At 41.1% G+C, this 26,904-nt stretch overlaps 2 pseudogenes; one reads left to right on the top strand and one right to left on the bottom strand.

Moving 5' to 3' along the window:
• Positions 1 to 1,213: 1,213 nt before the first annotated feature.
• Positions 1,214 to 8,483, top strand: LOC114501320 (annotated as a pseudogene).
• Positions 8,484 to 12,546: 4,063 nt separating this feature from the next.
• Positions 12,547 to 12,665, bottom strand: LOC114502156 (annotated as a pseudogene).
• Positions 12,666 to 26,904: the final 14,239 nt, after the last annotated feature.

Genomic DNA, 26,904 nt, shown 5'->3' with positions numbered 1-26,904 from the left:
AAAAAATAGTTCTCTAAAAAAAAAATCCCTTTGTATTTGTTTGCCTATATAGCTTTAAGAATCTCTATGCAGAGTGTAGTTGTTATAATTACTATGGCAAAGATCCCAGTTGGAAGCTAAAACACACCCAAAGGAGGAAATTGATCTCAACATGTAGGGGATCCAGCCAAGCACTTCCCCCAAACCACACTTCCTTAGCCAGTCTGGAGAAGAGTGCCTGAGTGACCAAGAGGAGGGAACCAGGCCTTAGGTGCTTACTGAAAGAACAGCTAAAATGTGTTGGGGGAATAGCTGAACTTTTGGAAGGACTTTCGTAGAAGGCAGACCTAGGCTATTGGAAGTAGCTGCTGTATTTTCCTATGGGGAGATGGAGAAGGAGGGAGTAAGGTGTGGCCCAAGAGGAGAGGAAGAAATCTTAGGCCAGGCCATACCTATATGCCTTCCTTACCTTTCCTCTCCAGCACCAGTTCAAAGAGCGTGCCCAGTCCACTCACTACCCTCATTCTAGAGAATGCAGCCCCAAAGCTCACCAGGAAACTGCTCTCTTCACCTGGTCTTCAGCAAGGGTCATTCACCTGTTTCTTGGAGATCCCCTTACGTGGCCCTGAGTCCGACTGATCACCAGAGGGAAGCACGGTAACAGAAAAAGGAGGGGTAATCACAACAGCAGGGACAAGGCACTCAGTAATCTTTGCTGATCCCCAAGGTGACTCAGAGTCCCAACTCCACTGACTCCTCTCTCCTGCATTTTTCTTTTAAATTTTAAAAAATTGATTCTAAAGAGAGAGAGAGGAAGGTGGGAGGAGAGAAAGAGGGACATCGATCTGTTGCTCCACTCATCTATGCATTCATAGGTTGATTCTTACATGTGCCCTAACTGGGGATTGAGCCCACAACCCTGGCATATCAGGGATGACACTCCAACCAACTGTGCACCCAGCCAGGGTTCCCCTGTATTTTTTCATGTTTGCTTCAACTTTCCTCCTGTTTTCTCCTCTGTAGGCCCACAGTACTTACTATTTAAATACTGGTCCTCCCTTTCTATCCCCAAAATATAGCAAGGGGTCTCAAATTTAAACCCCAAAGAGCCAATATAACTCATATCTGTGCATTGTTTCATTTATTAATTCACTAGTTATTGAGTTATTACAGTATGGTTGTTAAGGAGGCTGTTGCGGCAATCCAAGTGAGATATGATGGAGACTTGACCGGTATGGTAGTAATAGTGGAAATAAGTGATTGGATGCTGGATATACTTCGAAAGGTAGAGCAAACAGGATTCCCTGAAGGACTGGGCATGAGGTATGAGAGAAAAGAAAGGTACTTCCAAGTTTTTAGCCTAAGCATCTGGAAGGTCCAAGACAGGAAACACTAGAAGACAAACAAATTGAAGAAACTGAAACAAGAGATTGATTTAGGAGCACATTAAGTTTGAAGTGCTTTTATGGCACTTTAGTGGCAGTATTCAGTTAGCAGTTTGGATTTCTGACAATGGTCCAGCCTGGAGATTAAAATGTTCAAAACCTTAGCCTGCCTTTCTGTACTTATAAGCAAAAAGAAATGGTGGAATCAGAGGGAGCCTGCAGGATTTCAACCAACAACTATCAGGAAGTATAAAACTAACCAAGAGATCTAGAAATGTGGTTGGCATTGCCTGACAGAGTTAGAGAATGGCTTTTCTCAGACACAAAATGAAATCATGTACCTAAGTATACTTTAGAGCTTCTAAGCTCCTTTCCAGACGGCATCATCATTGACGGTGTCCACAGTAGTCTCCTGTCCATAGAGACTTGTGGGAATAATCTTACCCCTGTAAATACCAGTGGCCTTGCTAGATCCCTTCCTCCTACGTCCAATATCACTATTAAAATCCAAATACCCTTTCCTCCTTCAATAAACTTCTTTTATCCTTCATTCCTTCTCCTTGTCCTATCCCTTCTCCTATTTACAAAATAAAGCTGCCATGCATGTTAATGAAAACAGAAGGGAACCCAGCAATGACCAACCTTAAGTTTCTTATATATGTTTTTTCATATTCAAAAATGTGTTGTTTTAAGATGTTTGCTGTCAGTGTAATTATTGTTCTTTTGTTGGTTATTTGTTTTTTCTCTCTGGATGCTTGGGTGTTCTTTCTTTCTCCCTAGGGTTTTTTTTTTTAACTGACTTTATTTTTTAGAATAGTTTTATTTAATTATATCTTATTGACCATAGCTATTACAGTTGTCCTGATTTTCCCCCTTTGCTCCCCTCCACCCAGCACCCTTTATTCCCTCAGGCAATCCCCCCACCATTGTTCATGACCATGGGTCATGCATATAAGTTCTTTGGCTACTGCATTTCCTTGTGGTTATTCTGTAACTACCTATTTGTACTTCTTAATTCCCTCACATCTTGACCCATTCTCCTCCTCCCTCCTCCCATCTGGCAACCATCTAGTAACTACTTTTCTTTTGCTGCTTTTAACATTCTCTCTTTATCTTTAAACTTTGGCATTTTAATGATGATGTATCTTGGAGTGGGCCTCTTTGCATCCATCATAATTAGGACTCTCTGTGCTTCCTGGATTTGCATGTCTATTTACTTCACTAAATTAGAGAAGTTTTCTTTCACTATATTTTCAGATAGATTTCCAGCTTCTTCCTCTTTCACTTCTTCTTCTGGCATCCCTACATGATGAGAATGTTGGACCTCTTGAAGCTGTCCTAGATGCTGCTTATACTGTCTGTGTTTGGTGTGTTTTTTTTTTTTTTTTGGATTATTTTTCATCTTCCTGTTCTGCGTGGTTGTTTTTTGCTTCCTTATGTTGCAAATCATAGATTTGATTCTCAGCTTTATTGACTCTACTGTTGTTTCTCTGTAAATTGTTCTTTAATTAGTGTATCATTCATTTCTGAGTGGATCTTTTTTATGCTGCTGAGGTCTGCACTAAGTTCCTTGAGCATCCTTATGACCAGAGTTTTGAACTCTGCATCTGATAGATTGCTTATCTCCATTTTGTTTAGTTCTTTTTCTGGAGTTTTGATCTTTCTTTGATTTAGACCATGTTTCTTTGTCTCCTCATTTTGGCAGCCTCCCTGTGTTCGTTTCTATGTATTAGGTAGAGCTGCTTTGACTCCATGTCTTGGTAATGTGGCCTAATGTAGCAAGTGTCCTGTAGGATCCAGTGGCATAGCCTCCCCTGTCACTTAAACTGGGTACTTGAGGTGTGTCCTTCATGTGGTCTGAGTACACCCTCCTCTTGTAGTTGAGCCCTGGTTGCTATTGGTAGGTCAATGGGAGGCCAGTCAGCTGCAAGGACTGGCTGTGACCACTGACCACTAACCTTCACCATCTGTGGAGGAAAAGTTGTGCAGGGGCAGGGTAGTGGTGCTTCGATATGGTCTGTTCCTGTCCGTTGGGTATGCTGGCCCTTGGATTTCCCTGATGGTACAGGCCAAGGTCATCCCCTTCCTGTGTTTTTCCCAGGCATCCTGCCTGGTCTGTAAAGCAATCTGAGATGGCTGCTACTTGTGCTGGGCTTGGAGATTCACAGGTGAAGCCAAGCTGTGAATCTAGTCTGGCTGCCACTAGGGCTCACTGAAGCCAACTGTTGCTTGTTTGATGGGACTTAGAAGCCAAGACCAGCCATTCTTCTTGGAAAAGCAGCTTGGGTGAACCTGTAAATTGGGTGGGGCAGAGCCTCTGGGAATCTCAAGGTGGGGGGGGGGTCAAACATTGTGAGCTAGGTCGTTGGAATCTCAAATATGGCACTGGCTTACCTGCTCTGTGGGGAGAGGGTTTAGCAAAGGGACAATGGCCTCTGCTCACCATGAAGCCAGACAGTAGTTTCTCCCTGTATGACACTGGTACCTTTCAAGCTGCTACCCCAGTGCTGGAGCTCAGAGGGAGTGAGTCTGAGTAAGTGAGTCCATGTGTGGGTTCTTTAAGAGGAACTGCTTGTGGCTGCAGCAGTTTCTTCCCCCTGACTCAATCCCCACTGTTTTTTTTTTTTTTTTTTTTTTTTTTGCAGCCAGAAATTATAGGGATTTATCTTCCTGGCACTGGAATCATGGGCCGGGGGGCCTGGTGTGGGTTTGGGACTCCTTGCTCCCAAAATATGCCTCCCAAATTTTTATACACATGGTTGTAGGACCTGCCCATTCTGCTTCTGCATTCCTCCTACCAGTCTGGATGGATGTGGTTTCTTTAATTTCATACTTGTCAGACTTCCATTCAGCTCAATTTTTTATGTTCCTGAGTGATGGTTGTTCTATATTTTAGTTGTGATATTGATGTGGTCATCGCATTCAAAATTACTGAGTGAGTACAGCAATGGATATGCATCACATACTGCATCAAGCATGAACATTCCTTTGCAGAAACTATTCACATGATTCAGAAGGCCGTGACTATGGGCAACTGGTGATTGGCAACTTCATCACAATAATGTGCCTGCTCATGCATCACATCTCGTGCTGAATTTTTTGGTGAAACATCAAATCACCTAGGTGACTCAGCGCTGCTACAGCCCAAATTTGGCACCCTGTAACTTCTGGCTTTTCTAACAACTAAAATCACCTTTGAAAGGGAAGAGATTTCAGACTCTCAATGAGATTCAGGAAACTACAACAGGACAGCTGATGGTGATTGGGAAAACTGTGTGAGGTCCTAAGGTGTCTACTTTGAAGGGGACTGAGGCATCACTGTCTTAGGTACAATGTTTCTTGTATCTTGTATTGTATCTTCTTCAATAAATGTCTCTGTTTTTCATAGTACATGGCTGAGTACTTTCTGGACAGACCTCATATGAAAGACCCTTGGACATGGACAATGTTGTGTGGATTGACTATGGAAGTGGGGGGTCAGTCTGAGTAGAGGGAGGCAAAGGGGAAAAAGTTTGAGACAACTGTAATAGTATAAACAATAAATCACTAATAAAAAAAGAAAATTGCAGTAAGAGTAGATCTTCACATATATTCCCAGAAGTGGAATCACTGGGTCATAAAGTAATTCCACTTTTAATTTTTTCTTTGTCATTACCCTTTCACATTTTAATTATGATGTGTCTCAGTGTGGGCCTCTTTGAGTTCCTCTTGTTTGGGATTCTCTGCATTTTTTGGACTAGTATATCTATTTCCTTCACCCAGTTAGGGAAGTTTTCTGTCATTATTTTTTCAAACAGGTTTTCAACTTCTTGCTCTCGCTCTTCTCCTGGCACGCCTACCTGTGTTGAGAATGTTGGCATGCTTGAAGTTGTCCCACAGGCACCTTAAATTATTCTTTTTTTTTTTTTGGATTCTTTTTTCTTATTGCTGTTCTGATTGGGTGTCTTTTACTTCTTTAATTACAAATTATTAATCTGATTCTTGGTCTTCTCTACTGTTGACTCCTTATAAATGATTTTTTTCTTTAAGATTTATTTATTTTTAGAGAGCATGAAAGGGAGGGAAAGAGAGAAGGAGAGGAATGTCTATGTGTAAGAGAAACATCAATCACACACCCTCAAATGAGAACCCAGCTGCTACCCAAGCATAAGCCCCAACTGAGACTTGAACTAGCAGCCTTTCAGTTTGTGAAATGATGTCCAACCCACTGAGCTACACCAGTCAGGACCCTGTAAATTATTCTTCATTTAGTGTATTCTTTATTGCTGACTTATTCTTTTTATATTTTCTATCTCCATTTTTACATTCCTATCTCTTTGTTGAAATTCTAAGCTTCTCTATCCTTTCCCTAAATTCATTGCGCATCTTTATAATCATTGTTTTGAACTCTGCATCTGGTAGATTCCTTGTCTCCATTTTGCTCAGTTCGTTTTCTAGAGTCTGGTTCTGTTCTTTAATTTGGGACATGTTTATTTGTGTCCTCATTTTGGCAGCCTCCTTGTGTTTGTTTCTATATATTTGGTAGAACTGCTAGATCTTCAGGTCTTGGTAGAGTGGCCTTATATAGTAGATGTCCTGCAGGGCCCAGTGGCACAGCCTCCCCTATCACCCAAGCTGGCTACTCAAGGTGTGCCACTGACATGGGCTGTGTGCACCTTCCTGTCATAGTTGAGTCCTTACTACTCTTGGCAGATCAATGGGAGGCATTTACCCCATAGCCAGTCAGCGTCAAGGACTGGCTGTGACCACCATGGAGGATTGCTATGCAGGGGCTGGACCCCATGGAGTAGAACTTACTTCACAGGGCTCAGATACCCACCAAGTCTACCCCATGAGTTCATGGAACTGGTTGGTCTGAAGCTGTCCACTGCGTGCATTGGCTCTGGGGCCTCCTGTGAGGTGCAGGCAAAGGTCAACAGCCTCCTGTGCCCTACCCAGGGCCACCCAGACTGAGCTACAAAATGGGCTATTTGTGCTGGGCTTGGAGGTGACAGGGAAAGGCCAAGCTGCAAACCAAGGCCTGCTGCCACTAGTGCTGGGTCCAGGGCCACTTAGTAAGAGGTACAGTATACAGAGGCCAGGTGCTGCTTGTTTGAGAGATTTTAGGAAAGTCAGCAGATGAGCCAAGACAAGCTGTTTGTATGGAAAAGCCACTGGTATTGTGTAGGCTGGCAAGTTGGGTGGGGCAGGGTCTCAGGGAATCATCAGGGCAGCACCAACCGTATTAGCCAGATTGATGGAGACTGAGATATGGTGCCTGCCTGCCAGCTCTGCTGTGAGAGGGCTCAGCAAAGGAACAATGGCCTCTGCCAACAACTCTGTCTGGGAGAAAACTGCCTCTTCAGCTCTCACCCTGATACCAAACAATTTGGTTCCTCCCTGTATGTCCCTGGTGCCTTTGCTGCCCCAGCATTGGAGCTCTGAGCGAGTGGGGGGAAGTCAGTGGTTGGGCCCTCTAAGAGGAATGCCTGGGGTTCCAGCAGCCTCCATCTCACTCAGCCACTGTCCCCATTGGTTTTCACAACCAGAAGTTATGGGGACTTATCTTCCCTGCACTGGAACCCTGGGCTGAGGGTACCTGGTGTGGAGCTGGGATCCCGGCTCTTCAGGCGGGAAGCCCACAGCTGAGATACCCTTCCCAATTTTTAATTACCACACTTGGGTGTGAAATCAGCCCATTATGTGTCTCCACTCCTACAAGTCTCTTCTGTAGTTTAGTTGCACTTTTGATGTCATTGTGGAGGTTTCAAGTACTATGTTTACTTATGCCGCCATCTTAGCTAGAAGCCCCATAGTTTTGCAGAATTTGCATTTTTCTAGAATGTCATATATTTGGAATCACACAGTTTGTAGTTTTTTTGTATTGGCTTCTCTCAGTAGTATGCATTTAAGTTTCCCCTATATCTCTTTATGACTTGTTAGTTCATTTCTTTTTACAGCTGGATACTCCATGTACTGTGTACAATGTACACATTGTTTTGATGCACCACTGTTATGTACTCATTCACCTACTGCCTTCCTTAGCTGGTTATTCATCTGGGTTGCTCTCTGGATGCTTTGATATAGTCTCCCTGTCTTTGGTCTTCTGCAGTTTTCCTATAAAGAATGTAGTGTGGCCCTGGCTGGTGTGGCTCAGTGGATTAAGTGACAGCCTGCAAACCAAAGGGTCACTGGTTCGATTCCCAGTCAGGGCACATACCTGGGTTGCAGGCCAGGTCCCCAGTTGGGGGCGCTTGAGAGGCAACCAGACATTGATGTCCTTCTCCCTCTATTTCTCCCTCCTGTTCCCTCTCTCTAAAAATAAACAAATAAAATCTTAAAAAAAAAAAGGAATGTAGTTGTGGCTTTTCCTCCTGATCCTCCTCCCCGTGAGTGCACTCTGGCTGTGTCACCAGCACCGTCATCATCTCCTTCCAGCCGCCATCGTGATCATCTACTTAACTTTATCAGCTATGATGAGGTGTTCTCTGACATCTACAAGATCTGGGAGATAGCTGATGGGCTGTGCCTGGAAGGGGAGAGGAAGATGGTGTGGGAAAGAGGGTCGTGGTGATGACTCACTCATTGCTGGAAATGCCTCCTCTGAAGCCCTGGAGGGCAAAGGTACTGAAAGCACAGCAATCACTGGTGTAGATATTACAATGAACCTCCATTTGCAGGAAGCCAGCTTCACAAAAGAAGCCTACAAGAAGCACATCAAAGATTACGTGAAATTAATCAAAGGGAAACTTGAAGTACAGAGACCAGAAAGAGTAAAACGTTTTATAACAGGGGTGCAGAACAAATCAAGTTCATCCTTGGTAACTTCAAAAACTACCAGTTCTTTCTTGGTGAAAACATAAATCCAAATGGCATGGTTGTTCTGTGGGACTACCATGAGGATGGTGTGCCCCCACATACAATTTTCCTTAATGATGGTTTAGACATGGAAAAAGATTAACAAGGCTGACAGTTGGGATCTATCTCCTGTCATCACAAACGGCTGCTGCTTTTCATCCGCACACCAGGACTAGCACTGATGTTATCGTGGGCTCTTCCTTTATTTTAACCTCAATTTATTTGAAGTGGAGGCATTGTTTTCAGGAAAACGTGTCACGAAGGTTGTCTAAAAATAAAATGCACTTACACGCATTTGACAGAATGCCTTTTAGCTTAATCCATCTTTAAATCCATCCTGTGTAGTGTTCCTGCAGAAGTTAGAGCCTGGCTATAGACCACTACTGTAAAGCATAAGACTGTCCTCAGATAATTTCTAGTGAAAACTACTTCTGGAACTGGAATATAAAAATCAAGGATCAAAATCTTTTCTTTTAAGTCTTTTTTAAATATTTTATTTATTTATTTTTAGAGAGAGGGGAAGGGAAGAAGAAAGAGAGGAAGAGAAGCATCAGTGTGTGGTTGCCTCTTGCACATCCCCCACTGGGGACCTGACCTGCAACTCAGGCATGTGCCCTGACTGGGAATCGAACTGGCAACTGTTTGGTTCACAGCCTGTGCTCAATTCACTGAACTACACCAGCCAGGGTAGTTCAGCGTTGAAATAAAGGGAAAGACAATATTCACAGCAGAGCCAGCATTTGAGGTAGATTCTTTAGACATTGTATCATCTACAAATGGAAGTATCTAACTCTGGAAGAGATTACCAGAAGCATAAAAAGAGATTAATACAGTTGGAAAAGAAGAAAAAATGTAGGTATGGGTTTGTTTTTACTTTTACATTTTTATTTATTTTTATTTTTGAGATTCATTCTGATTTCTGAATCAGAGGATTCATATTTTACATCAATTCTGGAAAAGTCAGGCATTTTGTCTTTGAAAAATATCTCTTTTCCATTCTCCTTATTCTCTTTTCTTCTGGAACTCAGTTGTCTGTATGTTAGACCTTCTCACTGTGTCAGTCACGTTTCCTACCATCTCTTTGTTTCTCTGTATTTCATTCTGAGTAATTTCTGCAAATCTATCTTCTAGTAATTAACTCCTTCTTCAACTCTATCTAATTTACCTTTTGAAATGTTTATTTAGTGTTTTATATTTTTTATTTTAAAAGCATACAGCATAAAATTTACCATCTTATCCATTTTTAAGTAAGTGTACATTTCATAGTGTTAGTCGCATCATTGTGTGACCAACCTGCAGAACTTTTTGATCTTGCCAAACTTTGTGCCCGTTAAACAACATCTCCTCATCCCACCACCACCTCCACAACCATGGTTCAACTTTCTGTTTTTACGAATTTAACTGCTTTAGGTACCTCATGTAAGTGAAATGATATGGTGTATGTCTTTATGTCACTGGTTTGCTTCACACAGCATGATGTCCTCAAAGTTCACCCATGCTGAAGCATGCAACAGAATTTCTTCCTTTTTAAGACTGGAGAATATTCCATTGTATGTATAGGCAGCATTTGTTTATCCATTAATCCATAAGCGGGCATGGGGTCATTTCCATGTTTTAGCTATAGTAAATAATGCTGCTATAAATATGAGCGTGAAAAAACCTCTTGCATGTGCCACTTTTCATTCTTTTGAGTATATACTCAGAAGTGAGATTACTGGCTCACATGATAATTCTATTTTTAATTTTTTGAGGAACTGTTTTCCACAGTGGCTGTAACATTTTACATTCCTACTAATAATATACAAAGCTTCCAATTTCTCCATATCTTCATTAACACTTATTTTCTGTATTTAGGGTTGCGTGAAGTTTCTTTGGGACAGAATAAAGCACAATTGTCTTGAATCAACAAACACAGACTCTTCCATTTTTAAGTTCCTCATTTTTGAGGGAAGTTTCCAACCACGCCACTTGTGGTTAATTGTTCATTGGCCAACCTGAGATCCAGACTTCTAAATGGTGAGCTTCATTGATATGTGAGTGTAACTCGTATGACATTGTTTCCCCACAGCCTCTGGAGATCAGCCTCAGAGAAACTTGAAAATAGAACTCAGGAGAAAAGTTGGGAGAGGAACAGACTCCTGAGCAGTGGAGGACCACACTGACTTCCGTAGGGTGAACAAAGACTAGCAGGTCCTTTGAACAGGTTTCCCTACTCCCTTCCCCTCCAAGGATAAGAATTCCTCTGCCCCCCACAAGAGAATGGAGGCCTGCTGTCCCCATGTGGAGAAGGATCCCAATCAGATTCACATTCAGACTTGAGAAAATTGTGACTTTCTTTGGTGGAAGGTACGCTGCACTAGGACTCTGGAACTCAGAACCTTGGGTTTCAAGCACAGCACCCTGGTGCTGGTGCTGTGGCTCCGAGGCTGTGTGACGTTAAACAAACTTCCTTCAGAAATTTCCTTTTTCAAGGAATACCACTGACTCACCTGCTCTGGACCCAAGGCTGAGACAACTCAAGAGTTCTCTGAATGCCCGTTCTTGTTCAACTGTCCCTTGCTTTTTTATCTTCTTTATAGTAGAGTGGAAAATTCACCTTTATGAGAACATTTGCTTTACTATATGTTTTTCTCCAACACAGCAAGCCATGCGAAAATATGACTGTGTGTGACCCCCACCCGAGGAACTATGTAGAAATGTAATGACTTGTGCTACGGTAGTGAGACTGCTGCGTGGGAAGTGGGGAAGATACGCAGGGCAGGAGAGTTTCTTTTTGAAAAGTTAGCTCAACATTGTTTTTATTGTTTCAATTTAATGTTAATATTTAAACACAAATTTAAAATTATATAATAGATTCTTATAAATTATTCAAGTTTACGTAAGGGAACAAAATGTGAAAAGCCCACCCACCTATCTTCCACCACCCAGTAATTTATTTCCCATTGTTATAGGTCAGCTAGCCCAGGGCCAGACTCAGACAAATCTGTGAGCAGGTGCTCTTGTCACTAGACAGGGGACCTGGCTTTGAGCGGGTCTGCCTAGGGCCAGCTTGTAGTGTGTGGCTTCTTGACTTCGTGTAGGAAAGATTTCACAGCAGAAGTCCAGGTGACTATGAGGGTGCATTAATTAAAGCTGAGCTGAGCACAGTGAAACAAAGAAGGGATCAGCACAGAAGAAGCAACAGGAGAGCCTAGGCTGAGCTGCCTTAGCTCACTGGGAAGTCAGAGAAAAGGGGGCCTTGGGGACACATTCAGGGGATGAGCGTGGGACAAACGGCTGCTGCCCACTGCTGCCCTGGTTGCCAGTCTTATGGGGACCCTTAGAATGTGGGAGATATGTGCCTGTGGGGGAAAAAGAGGCGGAGGGAATAGCTCAGGCTACTTCCCAGAGGGAGAGCTCATGCTGCGGCCTTTGTCTTGAGGATTTTATCTCTCTTTTGCGGGAGGAAATTTTAGGGGAGGTCTCAGGGGAAGGTTTCAGAAGAATATTCATCAATTTTCCAGGTGTGTTTTTTCAGGGTCCTGGTCTCATCTGATTGATCAGTGCCAGGAAACAGGCTTGTTAGTCATTGCCCCTGGTCCTGGCTTCAACCACCTGATTTTGCTGCTTTTCTGGGCCTGAAGCTGAAATACAATTGAAGCCAAGATGTTATCCCTAGGGAGGTGACCTTTTGTATCTTTCAGTGTATTTCCCAGCCAGTTTGTTCAGCTGTCTGTCTCAATTTCCCTGTTTCACTTTTCCTGGCTTACTGGCTTGTCTTAGTTTATTGAGAAGTATTTTCAGAAACAACATTTGTAAGGGAGTGAGACAAGAGATACTAAGCATAGAGTTGCCTAAGCAAATGCAGTTGCAACAGAGGCTGTAGCCATCCCCTGGAGAGCTGTGAAGCTAGGATGGTCCTTAAGAACTGTCCCAAATTGAGGCAAAGGGGACCTGTGTTTGTACTGTTTAAAACCAGTCATTGGATTCAGTCTGTCCCCAGGGAGACAGCTGAGGGCAATGCCTGGAGAGGCACTCTGCGTAAGCAGTCAGCAGACAACATTCCTGGCAACTGGGTGAAGTGCCGTGGTGCTGAAGAGATGCCTGTGGACAACACCTCAGTGTCCAATATACCTTACATTCCTATTTTCCTCCCCAGAAACGAAAACCATGACAGTGAAGTGTGTATCCCTCCAGACCTGTGTTTTTAAGTCATATGCATATGTTTTCATACACAGGTGTATGTGTAAATAACTTTTCTTTTTCCACTTCAAGAAATTCATAAGATATGCATTGTCCTATTGCTTTGTTCACTTGTGCTGAGAATCTTTCAATTAGGGAACAAATAACTTTCTCTCTCTTTATAACCATACAGCAGCCAATATTCCCAGGTGGTCTCCCATCCGAGTACGAACCAGGCACGACCCTGCTCAGCTTCCAAGATCAGATGAGACTGGGCGCGTTCAGAGTGATGTGGCCATAGACTCTCTTTTTTTAAAACAACGATTATATTCCATATTGTGGGTGCATAATTTCATTGAAAGCTTTTTGACGTTTATTGTAACGATCATGTGATCATCCTCAAGGCTATCTACATCTCAAGATTACTTGAACTGAAAACGCATGAATCACAAAAACTAACATTTTTAAAAATGATCATCAATGAAAAAAGTTGTCTTATCCAATAGCAAATCATAGTAAAAGACAACAGTAATTGACACAGTAAGGCATTATTGACAGGAATGGACAGATGATAAGGATGAATAGAAAACCCCAAAATAGACTCTGCATATATATAAATATATATTTAGTTTATGATAAAGATGGCATTTTCAAACAAATGAATTGGAATGAGTTTTCAGTGCATGGTATTGAGCAACTGAATATTTACAAATTAAGTTATATTCTACCTCACATTGTATGCAAATAAAAATTTCAGACATTTAAAAGTGCAGTATAGAAAAAACCGTAAATGTCGCTGGCCTTGGGCATCATCCTGCAAAGCAAAGGGTAACCTGTTCAATTCTCAGTAGGGCACATGCCTGGGTTGCAGGTTGGGTCCCCGGGTGGGGGGGTGTGAGAGGCAACCAATGCATGTTTCTCTCACACATCAATGTTTCTCTCCCTTTCCTTCTCCCTCCCTTCACTTCTCTATGAAAATAAATAAATAAATAAAATCTTTAAAGAAAGAAAGGAACCGTAAGTATTAGAGGAAAATCTGAAACTATTATTGTAAACATGGTTTATAATGGAAAGTTTTTCTTTTTTAAAAAGATTTTTATTTATTTATTTTTAGATGAGAAGGGACAGAGAAAGTGAGGGAGAGAAACATCAGTGTGTGGTTGCCTCTCACATGCCCCCTCACTGGGGACCTGGCCTGAAACCCAGGTATGTGCCCTGACTGGGAATCAAAACAGTGACCCTCAGTCCACTGAGCTACACCAGCCAGGGCTGTAATGGGAAGTTTTTCTAAGCATGAAATGAAACTCAGAAAACAAGAAGAACAATTCTGACAGTTTTTCTTGCATAAAAATTTAAAACTTCTGTGCAATGAAACACACACAAAACAAACAAGATTAACATACAAGTGATAAATTGAGAAAATGTATTTGCAATGCATTTAATCAAAGAAATCACTAATATATAGAATATACAAGCAATAAACAAAAGATAGTAACAAATTACTAAAGATATGAAGGGAAGCAGATTTTGCCACCCCAAAACATGACTTTGGGATATTGATTACTTCAAGTTGATTATTTTTGAGAAACAAAAGACTCAGAAAGCTTGAACTCCCCCTTACTTGCCTAAAAGAATTTAGAGAGCCTATTCTGGGAAGGGAAGGGAATTACTACCATAGATAACTATAGTATAATGTGAACTAGTGTGTCATGGACGGGGGGAACTAGCAAGGCCTGTTTGATCCAAGTTCTCTATGTGTCCCAGTGTTAATGGCCCAGCAAACATTTATCTACCAAACATTTGATTTTCTATCTCCATGTGAATTGTCTTCCTGACCTTCGAAGTCCCAAACCACTATCCCCTTCCTTCTCCTTAACTCAAGATGGCTATAAGCTTTAACTGCCCCATCTGTCCTCACTGATCACATTCTTATGGAACCCCCATATGCACTCCTCTTGTGTAATAAATGTGCCCATTTTCTCCTCTTAATCTGTGTCATGTTGGTTTGATTATTAGTCCAGCCAGAATAATTTAAATAATAAAGATGTAATTTATGGATGAGGTACAAATATTCAATAAAGACATCAAAAAATTACTATCCTTACTAGTAATCAGAGAAATGTGAATTAAAACAACATAAAAAATAAATAAAATACTCCTTGTAAAAATACTTTGGCATTTATAAATAGGTTCTTCCAATCCACTACAAACTGGCTTTTAGCCTCATCATGCCACTGAAATATCTCTCCCTCTCTGTCTCTCTTTCTCTCCCCGCCTCTCTCTCTCCATTAAAGAATTCTAAATCCAAAAAGAGTGATAATACAATTTGTGGGGAGGCATAATTACCAAACATTTAAACACCCAGTAATGTCCATTCCTGGCAAAGCTATGGGAGAATGAGTGTTTTGTTTTCTTGCTGACAGGAAAAGAAACTGGCAAACCTTTGGAAGGGCAGTTTAGTAAATTCTATCCAAAATTTAAGTGGATATATCTTTGGCCCATAAATTTTACTTCTTTAAATTAATCCTAAAGAAATGTAACAGTGCAAAGTTGTAACAGTGGGATATTATAACCCACCCCACCATTCTTTTGACATTGTTTCTTTATTTGGGGGATGCTGACTAATACGTAGCTTATAGATGAACAGCATGTTTGTATAAGAATCCTAGGAACTAACTTCAGAAGATACAAACTCTGACCTTCATGCATCCCAGTTCTGAAACATACTGACCTTCATTTGCAAAGCCACAATGACTAAACCAGGATGCTGCACACCGGACGTCACTTGCCTTATCAGATGGACTGTGCTAGTCTGCATGTAGAGAACTTTCCAACCCCCTCCCTTGATCTCTTTGTTCTGTTCCTCTCTCCCTCCTTACAAAAAAAAAAAAAAAAAAAAAAAAAAAAAAAGCTCTGCCTCCACTGAGAGGGGGAGATGAGCTTTGTAACAAGAGTCCCCCACCTTCCAGGTGGTCGGCACCTGAAAATAAACCATTTTCCTTTACATCAGCACCTGCCTCTGGGTACTGGCTTTCGTAGCAGCAGGCAGCCAGACCTGCTTTCTATTACAGAAATACACATGTATACAGGGAAGTCCATGCAATATTCTTCAATGCAGTAGAGTTTGTAATTGCAGAACATTTGAAATGACCTAAACATTGATTAATGACCACATTTACTCAAATTACAATATCTTTATGCTCCCCTGACTGGTATAGCTCAGTAGATTGAGTGTGGGCTGCAAACCAAAGGGTTGCCAGTTCAATTCCCAGTCAGGCCACATGCCTGGATTGTGGACCAGGTCCCCAGTACAGAGTGCTTGAGAGGCAACCACACACGGATATAAAAAAAAGAGAGAGAAAACATTCCTTTATGCTATAAAATACTAAGCAGAAATTAAAAAGAATGAGGTAGAGCTGACTTTGAAAAGTCTTCAGTACACAATGTTAAGAGAAAAACTGATCATATGTTCAAATGTATGTATTCTGCCCTGGCTGGTATGGCTCAGTGGATTGAGCACTGGCCTGTGAACCAAAGGGTTGCTGGTTTGATTCCCAGTCAGGTCATGTGCCTGGGTTGTGGGCCCAGGTTCCTGGCAGGGGGCACACGAGAGGCAACTACACACCGATGTGTCTCTCCCTCTCTTTGTCCCTCCCTTCCCCTTTGTCTGAAATAAATAAAGTCTTTAAAAAAATAAATGTATGTATTCTTATTTAATTACATGTATGCATGCATGTATACACATACAATAAACTTTAAAAAAATATTTTAGTTAGCCCTGGCTGGTGTGGCTCAGTGGACCAGACTGCAAAGCAAAGGGTCGTTGGTTAAACTCCCAGTTAGGGCAAACGCCTGGGTTGCGGGCCACGTCCCCAGTAGGGGGCACACAAGAGGCAGCCACACATTGATGTTTCTCTCCCTTTCTTTCTCCCTTCCTTCTGTCTAAAAATAAATAATAAATAAAGTACTTTTTTAAAGGATTGGGAATCCAACCAGGAACCCTTTGGTTCATAGGCAAACACTCAATCCACTGAGCCATACCAGCCAGGGCTACAATAAACTTTTATCAGTGGTTATAAACCTGGGAGGGGACTGATATTGGCCCTTGGGTAAAGTGGCACTTTCACCTACATGTATTTTTCTGTATGACTTAAAGATTTTACAATTAGCCTACATTATTTTGGTGATTCTAAAAACAATAAAAAAGGAAAATTAATACCATTGGTAGGGTAATACAAAAAAAGATATAAAGAAGAAAAATCATCTGTAATCCCATCATTAAGAGAAGACCTTTGTCAAAATTTTAATGTAAATCTTTTCAGCTCCTTTTCTGTATAACTAATTTTTAAGCTAGTTGAGATATAGACTAAACAGTATTCAAATTCTGTTTATCCTTCTTTTTTTACTTTAAAATTCTCTAGAAGTGATTTAGTCTGGAATTCTCCCTCTTCCATTGAAGTAAGTCACTATCTTCATTCAGGCTCTGCCTCTGGGTTCAAGTCAATGCCTCTTGCTCTTGCAGGACTTTCCCCTGCTGATCACTAAGTTTTAAACTCCAGATCCTAGGCACAGGGGTACCAGAAAGGCCCAGTGGGAGCTACTATCACCTGGTGCTGTGAGCTTTAGACCACTTTGCAGCACTCGGGTAGTAAAGGCTCATCAAAGTGCAGGGCTGACTCGGCTTGGGAATCTGGGGGCTGAGGAGCCCATGGCTGTAGCTGACCTTGATTGTTAAAAAGAAATAATCAAAAGACAATAGTTAGTGAAAGAAGCATTCCCCCAGGTGAGGTTTGGCATTGCTTCTGCCAGGAATCAGAACTTTGCTCCTCTCCTCAGGACTGCAGGGCAGTGTGAGCTGGAATAGGAGTTTTCTGCACAGGGCTTTCTGCAGTATGGATGATACCTTGCACTTGAGCCTAGTTCAATGGGGAGAGTGTTTACTTAGGAATCAAGAGCAAATCCACACTGATTTACAAAGGACCCTTGAACAACGCTCCTGAAGATTTAAACAGTGACCAGTAGGAGCAGGCCAAATTTAGGAGTGGATCTTAGCCAGAAAACTGCTCGCACTGTCCTCCCAGACCCCAGCTGCACAGAACTGTGTGCAGGGCTAGAAGGGGCGGTGGAGATTGTTAGCTGAGTGGGCCCTGGCACCCAGGGAAGAGACCACAAGTTAGATTAGCATCTGAATTTAATCTAATTGTGATCTTACACAGCATGTGACAAGAATTCATGCATAAATTTATAAACAGAGGAAATAAACATTTAATATATGAGGAAACAGAGAATCTGATTACAGAATGGGAAAGGAAAGTTACTAAGATTGTGAAGTGTTTTAAAATCTCTTTTCAGTAATCATTGGGCAATATAAACATATATCAAATCATTATGTTGTAGTCCTTAAACTATTACCATGTTACATGTCAATTTTATATCTCAGTAAAACTGGAAAAAAATAAAATCACTTTCCATAAAATAAAATGGCGCTGCTTTGGCCGAGCAGCTCAGTTGATTGCAGTGTTGTTCCATGCCAAGGGATTCTGGGTCAGGGCACCTAACTGGGACATGCTTCTGGGAGGCAATTTCTTTCTCACATTGATGTTTTAAAAATGATGTTTTAATCAATAAAAATGTATCCTCTGATGAGGATTTAAAAAAATGATCCTCTGTCCCTCCCCCCAATGTAGACTCTAAAAGATTTTAGAAGTCCCTTTAGCAAACATACTTGTGGATTTTTAAATATTCTAGTTGATTTTTTAAAAAAATATTTTTTATTTATCAATTTTTAGAGAGAGAGAGAGGAAGGAAGAGAGGGAGAAAGAGAAACATCAATTTGTTAATTCTTTTATGTGCTGTGATGGGGCTTTGAACCCACAACCTTGGTGTTATGCAGCAATGCTCTAACCAAATAAGCAACCTAGCCAAGGCAGGATGTTTGAACTGAGGAAATGAGTAAAGTTCTTGGGGAGGGTAGTTGGAAGATGAGGTCCTAAAACTGCCAGTAGCCATTCTTCCATTCCCTTGTAGGACCTTGTCTGAGAAAAAATGGAGTTAACCAATGATGGGTATTGATGTATACAAGAACACTACTGCGGTAGGATTTTCTTTGTGCCTTCACCAGTGTGGCTCAGTTGGTTAGGTGTCGTCCAGCAGAGTGAGGGTTGCTGGTTTGATTCCCAGTCAGGGTGCATGCCTGGGTTTTGGATTGGTCCCTGGATGGAGCTCATGTGACCCATCAATGTTTGCCTCTCATGTGGGTGTTTCCCTCTCTTTCTCCCTTCCTTCCTCTCTCCCTAAAAATAAATAAATAAAATCTTTTAAAAAATGTTTCCTTTGGACTGGCCAAGGTCTTCATGATTAAGGTCCTGTCCTGCCATCTCTTTACATCCTCACCTCTTCTATCATAGTGAGAAGCTTCATAAATGTTTGTGGTTGATGACAAAGCTATGGAGTTTCTGTAGTCAAATCTGATTATTCTCCCAAAAGAGTGGGAGAATGGCACAAATAACCCCAAATAATTGACTCCATGAATATATTTGGTTTTGAAGTATATTGTGATAATTCTATGGTAAATTGTCATTTGTATGCACTTTATTAGTAATTCCTGAGCATGAATTAATTAGTTAATTCAGGAATCAGCCCTCTCACTAAGGAAGCTGTGAATATCCCTAGAGGATCCTTCCAATAGAAACATCCACTCACTGCTCCAGTGCAACATGTGATGCAAGCTCCACCAATCAAATGCTCTCTCCTAGGGCTTTGGCACTTGAACAAACAGAGGAGGGCTGTGACCTTTGGTCTCAGTGGGCTAAGAACAGAAGAGACCTCTAAAAAGGAAATGGAACTTATTGTCCACGTAGTAAACTCCAAAAGGGACACAGGGATTCAATTCCTTCGTTAAGTTATTCATTTAACAGACATGTACTGAGCTTGCAGTGTGTACCAGGCGCTGTAATAGATGCTTACACATAAACATTTCATTAACAGATAGGGACAAGTTCAAAACTTTCAAGAAACACCCAGAGTCACACAGCCAGCCAAAAGGGCTAGGATTCAAGCTTTATTCACTAGTGCTTTACTTACTATTCCACAATTGTCTAAAAGGTTTGCTCAAATCCACTTTTAGGGGTAAATTGAAAGAAAAAAACTTTTCTTTTTCAACAGGTAAGGCTGACTTAAAAGATAGAACTAAGTGAGTATTAAAACTTACTTGCAGTCCTTGAGAACACATTGCTAGTAGGGACGGAGCCTGGAAGGTAGAGAGATTTCCTGGGATAGAATGGGTGGGGACACACACACTGAATAGAAGCTTCCTAAATCAGAGGGGAAGAACCTCAGACAGCCAATAGGATGATGTTGAGGTGTTCAGAGTGAATAAGGTAAACAGTCAGACTCTTGGCTACAAGTGAAGGAAACTCAATTCTACTGGTTTAGACAACCACAGAAAGTGCCTCAAGGGCAACTGCAACTAAGACTTGCTCTCTCTCTGCTCCCTTTTCTGGCCTGGGCACCTCTCTATATGTCAACTCCATTTTCTCTCAGACAAGTTCCTACAAGTGAATGGAAGAGTAGCTGTCGGCAGTTTTAAGAAAGGATCTCCCAGCTACCCCACCCAGTAACTTCCTCATTCCCTTTGTGCAGTTTCAAACTTCCTGCCCTGGCTGTGTAGCTCAGTTGGCTGGAGCTTCACCTCAATATGCCAGGACTGTGGGTTCCACCTCCCGTCAAGTCACTTACAGGAGTCAACCAATGAATGCATAAACAAGTGGAAAAACAAATCAATGTTTCTCTCTCTCTCTTTCCTTTCTTCTCTTTCTCTAAAAAAAATCAATAAATAAAAATTTTAAAAAATGCTCCTGGTGAAGGACTGGGGGAGTTTGGGGAGGGGAGGGCAGGGGAGGAGGAGTGGGGGAGGAGAAGAAGGGGAGGCAGCCAATGGTTTTGATTTTCCAGAAGAAATGGAAAGGTATGAACCTGCAGTGAAACATTAAATGTCATCCACATGGAGATATAATTCTAATTGGCCTCTGTTCTTTCTGAGTATAATTACATCATTGTTTCCACAAATTCAGAAAAGGTGTGGATGAGACAGAAGGTTAATAAGCTCAACCCTATCCCTCATCTACCGTAACAACATCATTATTTTCATTAATGGGCACAGTATATTTTGTTGATTAGCTTTTATGTCTATTAGCTCTAGATAGACTAACACATGGAAATTTTGAGTGGGCTGGTTATCTCTAACAACCATCCTAGACTTTTCTGTAGATATTTTCTTTCTACATTGGGTCTTACCTTCTATTTGTGTTGTGCAGTCTATTAACAAGAATAATTCCTAAGAATTATTACAGAATTTCAGAATTGATTAAGCATTGTATACCCCACTAGATAGAGTCAAATTTATGTTTGCTTACAAAAGAACTCATTGGAGCCCTAGATTTGCATCGTTTTCCCCTCACTTAGCATAGAAAAAGAAAAGGGTCCCACACTGCGGTGAGGATGAGGGCTGTATTGACTCCCCACCTTATCATGCACCCTGGGACCTTGAGTAAGTCCTTCAAATTTCTGTTTCATTCTCTCTGAAGTATTTAATATTACCTACCTAACAGGGGTATTGGGAGGAGTAGAGACAACAGATGCTTATACAAATGGTACTTATTGATTTTGGCCAAAGCCATTCTGTTACAGATACCCTGAGACACCTCATTTTGGCTGGGAGGACTCAGCAGTGCCCCCCTACACACTCACCTGTCCACGTTACACAGAAAGCAATCGATTAGCAACGTACAGGGATCTTTTCTCTTAGAGCCCAAATTGCCCTACATGGCTCATGGTCCACTTGATCTTCCTATTCCACTGCCTGCCGTAGGGCGTCTTGCAATGTTAACTCAAACTATTAACTCTCACATTGTTCAGTGTTTCACCATCAATTGCCAAACTGACCTTATTTCCTGCCAAGCTAAACTCATTTCCGTTTTTGATAGGGTTACTAAACTGGATGTGTTCCGAGAATACTGCAGACACGGTATATCTAGGTTCTGCAAGGGTGATGATAAGGTCCCGTGGTCTCTCTGTGGCCAGAATGGCCAAAAAAAAGTGGGAGAGAGGGTTGATAACAGGAGTCATAACTGGCTAAGCAGTTCTTCCTGAAGCCCTTTGATCAGGCCAAAAAGAAGTTGTGGGAAGTAGTTAAGTGCAGAGAGATAAACCTGGGAATTAGAACTGATGTGGTCATGAAACATATCCTCCAAGAATGAGAACAGGAAGCCCACAACTCATTCATGTAGCAAATATTTATTGAGTGCCTGTGTGGGGCACTGTATAAGGCTCTGGGGATAGAAGAGAACAAAACAGACAAGACTGCCTTTTTGCAGCTTACATTCTAGTGGGGAAAGAGAGACAATGAACACACAAATTATCTGGAAATTTCTAAAACTAATAAGTGTTACCTAGAAAATATCATGACTTAGGGCAGGGGGCAGTGCTCCTTTAGGTATGGCTGCCTAATGATCTAAAGAATGAGTAGCCAGTCAGCCATGTGAACTTCTGGGACCATAGCATTCTAGGTAGAGGGAACACCAAATGCAAAGTCCCTAAAATGAGAATGGGTTTGGTAGTTTAAGGTCTAGAAAGGAAAGCAGATCCTGGTAGCTGAAATGAAGCAAGAGAGCCACAGACGGCAAGGAGTAGACCCCCTAGTAATGGGTCCCAGATGATGTCCCTTAAGGGGTCTTGTGTGGTCCCATTTTTTATATTCTCAGCGCTCATGTCAGTGGATGTAGAATTGTAGAAACAGGGGCAGTCTGATTCCCTCCCTACCCCTACCATAACTTTGACTGCAAAAAGTTCCATCAGCTTGACCCAGTGTTCCAGGGACATATTATAATTTCTTTCATATTCCATGATGTGGAATGTTGGGAAGTGCTAATGTAGGTTTTTGTAGATCATGTTAAACACTTTACATTTTAACTCTTGTTCAGTTTCAAAGGACAAAATTAGAACAATTGCTTAGAAAATATAGAAAAATCATATACTCCAAAGGAAGAAGGAAATTTAAAAAGTATCAGAACTATCCAATGATGGAATGGGGTGCCTCAAAATATAGCCTGGTAGGAGGAGGAAAATATGTACTATTGGGTAGGAAGACTCAATATTCTAAAGAAGTTAGTGCACAATGAATTATCTGTATGTTTAATATAATAGGGATTAAAACATCAAGTTTTTTAAAGTAGACAATTTTAAAATTTATATTCCAAGAATATCTGAGAAAATTCTGAAAAATAATTCTGAAAGAAAAAGAGGAGACTGCCTCTCCTAAGTATTAAATATATTAAACATAGAATAATTAAAACAGTACAGTATAGGGAATGACTAGGCAGACAGATCAATGAAACAAAATTAAAAAGCCCAGAAACATATGCGTGTAAATTTTTGTACATAATTTATATATATTACATAAATTTAGTTGATTATAAAGAAGGTATTCTAAATGAGTTGGGAGAAAATGGATTATTCAATGAAAGGTGTTGGAGAAACTAGAGAGCAATCTGGAAAGAAATAAAAGTGGATCATTACCTCACATTTTATAACAAAATAGATATCAGATGAAGTGAAAGACCAAAAGTGCTGGAAGAAAACACTGGAGAATGCTTGTACGTATATAATCTTGCTAGACAAGACTTTTTCACCATGGTGAAGCAAACATGCAAGTAAATAAATAAAACAGGAAGCTATAAAATAAAATGCTAATACATTCTACCTTTCCTCCCCAACTTATTGAAGTATGATAAAAAATGAAACTATATATTTAAGGTGTACACTATGTTTGCATATACATATATATTGTGAAATGATTGTCAAGCCACTATATATTGTCAAGCTGCTAATATACCTGTCACCTCACAGAGTTCCTTTTTTTTGAGGTGATGATAGTGGTAGTGTAACAGGGTGCAGGGTAGTGTACAGGGTGTAACAGGGTCCCAGAATCTGGCAGCTGTAGCCAATTGTGAGAGGAGCCGGAAATGGGGCTTCAGAGGAAGATTGGCGCTGGGATTTAAACCGAGATGTGGCAGCCATTTGAGAGGGAGAACCATGTGCAGCCCTGAAGGAGGAGAACCATGCGCAGCCCTGCAAGAGAGAACCACACAGCTTTAGCAGAGTGAAGACTCTCTCGGCCCTGAGGGAGAGAACCATGTGGCCTTGATGGAGTGGAGATTCCTGGAGACTCCTGTGGTCCAGGGAGAGAGGACCATGTGCCTTTGCCAGAGTAGGGACCCCAGCAGCTTTAGGAGATACGGTACTCTGGACTGGGCAAAGGGGGAAGGAAGGAAGGACTGTGTCTGTTTGTGGGTGCTTTAAGGGACTTTAGGATTTTTGGTGAAGACATTAGGTCCCTACTTTAAGTTTGTATAGCACTAAATAAACATTTCCTTTCCTTTTCACAAATCTCTGGCATTGAGAGATGTCTTTCCTCTGGCGGTGGACATAACAGACCTGGGGGCTTCTTTATATTGTCCCAGGCCCCCCTTGTTTGTTCTGTAACAGTAGTGGTGGTTATATAATAGAATAAAATAATCAGTCTTTTTTTAATTTAAAGGTTTTATTAATATACTTTTAGAGAGAGGAGAAAGAAAGGGAGAGAAACATGGATCGGTGGCCTCTCACGTACCCCCCAGCTGGGGACCTGGCCCACAACACAGGCATGTGCCCTGACTGGGAATCAAACCAACCCTTTGGTTCACAGGCCAGTGCTCAATCCACTGAGCCACACCAGCCACTACAATAATCAGTCTTTTGATTCCATCTTGTTTGAGCTGGCCCAGTTCCTATAGCATGTTTGTTAGCAATTTTTACTTATTCCTGCACAAAAATATGGTAATCATTAAAGGAATCTAACCTGTAGGCTAAGGATTAATGAAACAATCCCCCAAGGAGAGAAGGAAGGTATATACAAAAATAATTATTGTTTATCCAAAGATTTATAGGAACCTCCTGACTGAGACCACAGCAACTGGAGTTTCTCGACCAAAAACACTGACATTTCACCATCCTCCTTAGACCCTGCTGAAGTCCGGATGTCTGCAGTCATCAGTCACCTTCTGACCTCAAACCCTCCAGCTTCCCCCTTGGCTGACGTTAAAAAAAAAAAAAAGAAAGCCTGAATTCTGTACTTTGTCAAAATGGTTCTTTAGGATGTTAGTCCACCATCTTCTCAGCTTGCTGGCTCTACTCTCCTAATAAAGTCACTTTCCTTCCCCCAACCTCTCGTCACTTGACTTACTGGCTGTCCTGTGACAAGGAGTTAGAGCTTTCTCTCAGCTACAGTGAGAACCCCTGAGATCTACTCTCCTAGCAAATTTCAACTATACAGTACATTATTATTAAATCTAGTCACCGTGTTGTACTTTGAGTCTCCAGAACTTATTCATCTGACAACTGAAAACGTGTGCCCTTTGACCAACATCTCATCTTCCCCACTCCCCCCAAACACTGATAACCGCCACTCTGCTCTCCGTTATTATGTGTTCCACTTCTTTAGATTCCACATGCAAGTGAGTTCATGCAGCATTAGTCCTTCTGTACCAGGCTTATTTCACTTCAAGTCACTAAACTCAATTATTAATTTTCTATTTAAACTAAGCCAATTAAAAATATATTAAAATTTGCCCTGGCTGGCGTAGCGCAGTGGACTGAGTGCAGGCTGCAAACCAAAGCATCGTAGGTTCGATTCCCAGTCAGGGAACATGCCTGGGTTGCAGGCCACGGCCCCCAGCAACCGCACATTGATGTTTCTCTCTGTCTCTCTTTCTCCCTCCCTTCCCTCTCTAAAAATAAATAAATAAAATCTAAAATATATATATATATTAAAATTCTAGATGTTGACAAGAAAAGCAACAAAAAGAAAAAAACAGAAACATAGGCAAAGAATATGAACAGGTTGAACACAGAAGAAAAATCACAGCCCTGACCAGTGTAGCTCAGTTGGTTGGGCATCATCCCACAAAGCGAAAGTTCTCTGGTTCAATTGTCAGTCAGGGCACATGCCTAGGTTGCAGGTTCAATTCCCAACCAACCAATGTTTCTCTCACACATTGATGTTTCTCTCCCTGTTTCTTCCTCCCTTCCCCTCTCTCTAAACATAATTTTTTTAAAAACTACAAATGGCCCTCATATATACATGAAAGAATGTTCAACTTCATTCATAACAAGAGAAGTGCAAATGAAAAGAGCTAGGAGTAATTATTTTTGACCTATCAAACTGGCAAAAGTTTTTTAAAAAGTCATTAATATCCTGGTAACAGCATAAGGGAAAAGTACTCTCATAATTGATGAAAGGAATGCAAACTGATACAGCTTCTATTGAAAGCAACGTCTATCTAAATAGCAAATGCATCTACACTTTGATCCAGAAATTCTGCTTTTAGATATTTATGTACACATTTGCCTACAACCCTGACTAGTGGTTCAGTTGGTTGGGTGTTGTCCTGCACAGCGAAAGGTCGTCAGGTTCGGCCCCTGGTCTAAAAGCATGTGAGAGGCAGATGGTCCATGTTTCTCACAACAATGTTTCTCTGCCTTTTTCTACTTCCCTTCCCTTCTCTTTAAAAATAAGTAAATAAAATCTTCTTTAATAAAAGAATATTAACATGTGCTTGCAAAATGTACAGACTGTTTATGGAAGGGTACGCACGAATGTGGTAATAGTGGTTGACTCCGGGCAGGAGAATCAGGGGCCGGAGGGAGAGGGAAGGGGATAGAAGGGAGACTTTCTCTATATTGTCTATAAAGATATAAATATAAAATGATGTTCTTTATATCATTTTATTTTTATATGTACACACACTACCCAATTTTTAAAAATAGATTACAATTGAAAGTATAGAGTGAAAATGTTTGTATGTATTTTAACAAGTTTGGAAGACAATAGTTGTCCATCCTAACCATTCTTAACAGTGCTCACCAGGCGGTAAGAGGTGAAAGATTGTAGGTGAGATTTGACTTTTTACTTTTATACTCTGCCATATTGGGTTTTTTCTTTTTTTTTAAATTGTTTTATTGTTATTCAAGTACTGCCATACTGTTTTGATGTGTTACATTAAGCATATATTGCTCTTCTAATTAAAAAAAAATAATAGTAGATTCTTCGACAGAGAAGTGTTTGTACAAAGATGAAAAAAACTATTTGCAGAGTATTTTGTAGGGGGAGTTTCACCCTGGCAGGGAATTTCAAAACCAGGTGGATCTGCAGGCAGCCTTCCATGTAAAACCTTACTTAGGTCTATACGCTATAACTCCAGGTGAGCTGGCCTTGTTGCTCCAACCAGATTATAAGCTCCTTAAGGGCAAGGAGTCTGAATTCTGCTTTTTAAAAAATGCTCTTCATTCTTTAGCACAAAAGTATATAAATTCACCAAAAGAAATGTTGGCTCTTGAATGCAGGGACATCGGTTTTTCCACAGCCAACATAGTGCAGACTCAGTGCATAGAACTGTAGGATCACATATTGTTGTTCCAACCTTTTCTATCACAAAGAGAAATGAAA

This window comes from Phyllostomus discolor, chromosome 7 (assembly GCF_004126475.2).
Source record: "Phyllostomus discolor isolate MPI-MPIP mPhyDis1 chromosome 7, mPhyDis1.pri.v3, whole genome shotgun sequence".
Taxonomy (NCBI): Eukaryota; Metazoa; Chordata; class Mammalia; order Chiroptera; family Phyllostomidae; genus Phyllostomus; species Phyllostomus discolor.
This window is presented reverse-complemented; position numbering and strand designations above follow the sequence as displayed.